This window comes from Otolemur garnettii, unplaced genomic scaffold (assembly GCF_000181295.1).
Source record: "Otolemur garnettii isolate 467f Iridium unplaced genomic scaffold, OtoGar3 scaffold00051, whole genome shotgun sequence".
Lineage (NCBI taxonomy): Eukaryota > Metazoa > Chordata > Mammalia > Primates > Galagidae > Otolemur > Otolemur garnettii.
The window spans coordinates 2,242,002-2,244,956 of record NW_003852446.1 but is presented as its reverse complement, the minus strand read 5'-3'; the positions used below and the strand labels follow the sequence as shown (position 1 = coordinate 2,244,956).

At 42.5% G+C, this 2,955-nt stretch overlaps 1 protein-coding gene across 1 annotated transcript in view; it reads left to right on the top strand.

Moving 5' to 3' along the window:
* The window catches only part of CTPS2 (CTP synthase 2), a 136,946-nt gene that overhangs the window by 33,034 nt on the left and 100,957 nt on the right, over positions 1–2,955 (top strand). The gene's annotated exons all lie outside the window — the stretch shown is intronic.

The following is a 2,955-nucleotide window of genomic DNA, read 5'->3' as shown; positions in this document are numbered from 1 at the left end:
TGGCTATTTTTTGGTTGCAGCCATCATTGTTGTTTGGTGGGTCCGGGCTGGATTCAAACCCACCACCTTAGGTGTATGTGGCTGGCACCTTAGCCATTTGAGCCACAGGCACCGAGCCAATTTTCCTGTTTTTAGTTGAGATAGGCTCTTGCTCTTGCTCTGGCTGGTCTTTTTTTTCTTTTTTTTTTTTGCAGTTTTTGGCCAGGGCTAGGTTTGAACCTGCCACGTCCAGTATATGGGGACCACCTCCCATATGTGGGGCTGGCGTCCTACTCCTTTGAGTCACAGGCGCCGCCCCTCTGGCTTGGCTTGAACTCCTGAGGTGAAATGATCCTCTAGCCTCAGCCTTCCAGTGTGCTAGGATTTCAGGCATGAACCACCATATCCAGTCTGTTTTGTTTAATTGTGTTTTGTATCTTTTCTGTTGGTAAATAGTACTTTGTGTATTGAGCAAATATCAGTGGTTTCTATAATAGAATGAGAATCAAGCTTTTTTAGTTGGGTTGCTGAGAACTCTTGAGAACAGAGGATAGGGTCTAAGAAGCTTTAGACCACATAGATCGTATATAACTTTAGAGTCTGAAGAATTCACTGTCCCATCAGTCCACAAAGGAGTTTATTAGTCATTTTTCATCATATCAATTTTTTGTGGTAGGAGTTAATTCTCCCACTTCTGTGTTCTAACCTTTTCATGAGTCCAGGTGAATTTCCGTTTAAAGTTCTTCTCTGGATTACTAAGGAGGGGCAGAAGGCCCAAGACTTCTCTTGGGATATGGCCTATTTGAAAAACATCTCTCTCTGGCCTGGAGAATAAATGAATAAATAGCTCTGTATTCTATGATTTCCGCTTGTGGGAGTTGTGACTGTCCAGAGATTTAGTTTTCATGACTAATTGGGATTGAGCTCCACATCCTATCTGGGCACTTTGGATTGTATTGGTGAATGCACCAGTGAAGCAGTGTAGTCTGAGTATCAAGTTGCCAGTACTTAAACCTCTCAGAGTCCTTGATTTTATAACTAGATATTGTGGATACTCAAGCCAGTTAGGAGAACTTTTTTTGGCATTTTCTTAGGATGTGGCAGATCCTTAAATGCCTCAAGCAGCCCCTTGGATGTACTTGAGAAGGCATGAAAAATGACCCCAGCCAGACAGCTCCTGGTATTTAAAGGTGTGCGTCTCCTCCAGCAGGTGTGATTAATTTTACTGTGGTGGGCATGTGCTTATAAATTTACTCAGATGAAGGGGGAGCAAGGAACAAGGCTGCAGACAACAGCAACTATAATAGCCGTAACAACAGATGAATGAACAAACTGAATACAGTTAGAAGACAAGGTGTGCTTGGGTGCCAAGCCTTGAGCCTGCAGTCCTAGCACTGGGAGGCCCAGGCAGGTGGATTGCTTGAGCTCAGGAATTTGAGAGCAGCCTGAGCAAGAGAGTGAGACCCTGACTCTTCTAAAAATAGAAAAACTAGCTGAGCGTTGTGGCACATGCTTATCATTCCTGCTTCTAACTAGGGGTGACTGAGGCATTAGGATCACTTGAGCCCAAGAGTTTGAGTTTGGTATGAGGTATGATGTCACAGTATGTTCCCTAGGGTGACAGAGTGAGACTCTGTCTCAACAAAAAGAACAAAAGAAAGAGGACAAAGTATATGTATTCAATGCTACTGCTTTGACTCATACTTGGAAGAATATGGGTCCTTAGGTCTTGCATGTTGGATATTAACATTGAAGCATCTCTATTCCAATAGGAATTTTTGACACCATTTCAGGGTCTTGCCATTCAATTCTTTTTTTTTTTGCAGTTTTTTTTTTTTTTTTACCAGGGCGGCCAGGTTCGAACCTGCCACCCTACCCACTGAGCCACGGGCACCACCCCAAGTTACAATTGTTTTTTTGTTTTTTGCAGTTTTTGACCAGGGCGAGGTTTGAACTCACCACCTCTGGCATATGGGGCTGGCACCCTACTCCTTTGAGCCACAGGTGCTGTCCATTGCCATTCAATTCTAATAGTAACAACCGAGAGTGAGTGTCATACTTAATTCCTTACAAAAATGACCCCTCTTCAGACACTTGCCACAAGTTTCCTTTGTCCCTAAGTGACCTATTCTCCTGTCAGGTGACTCCAAGTTTGGGGCTTACCACAATCCCCTTGGGTTTGATAGTTCACTAGAGTGACTCACAGAACTCAGAAACAGGCTACATTTACAATGAAGATGAAGAGATAATGAGGGCATAATGAAGAGATAATTTACAGCGTGATGAAGAGATAATGAGGGCAAGGTCTAGGAGGGTCGGGGCACAGGAGCTGTTTTTCAGATTATGCCACCCTCCTGGGACCTTAATCTGTTAAACAACTGGGGAACCTTCCCTGAGCCTTGGTGTTTTATTATGGAGGCATGATTGAGTTGAATCATTGGCTAGTTGTTTGGACTCAATCCCCAGTCCCACTTCCCTCCACTGAGGTCAGGTCCATGGCTAAAATTCTAGTCCTCTAAATCTCTTGCTTGGTTTTTCTGGTGACCACCCCCATCCTGAAGCTATCTAAGGGGCCACCTGGAGACACTCTATTTGCCTAACAAAGATACTTTTTGCACTCAGGAAATGCTGAGGATTTTTGAAGCACTGTGCTAAGAGGTGGGGACAAAGACCAGATATGTAGTATATATATATTCATTATACCATGGCATTCCCAATGATCATGGCATCCATGGCATGATTCCATCCTGTGGTTATTAACTAGTCAGTGTCTGTATTAAAACTGATAGATTTCAGCTTTAAGGTAGCCATAGTAGGATCATGAATTCAAAGAGTTTTGTAATTAAATCAATTTAACCATGTGTTAATTCTGACACTTGTTTAGGATATTGGGTTTCCTTGTTTTTTTCTCTTCTAATGTTTTTTTTTTTTTTTTTTTTTTTTAGACCTATAACTCTATGTAACAATTGTTAGTAG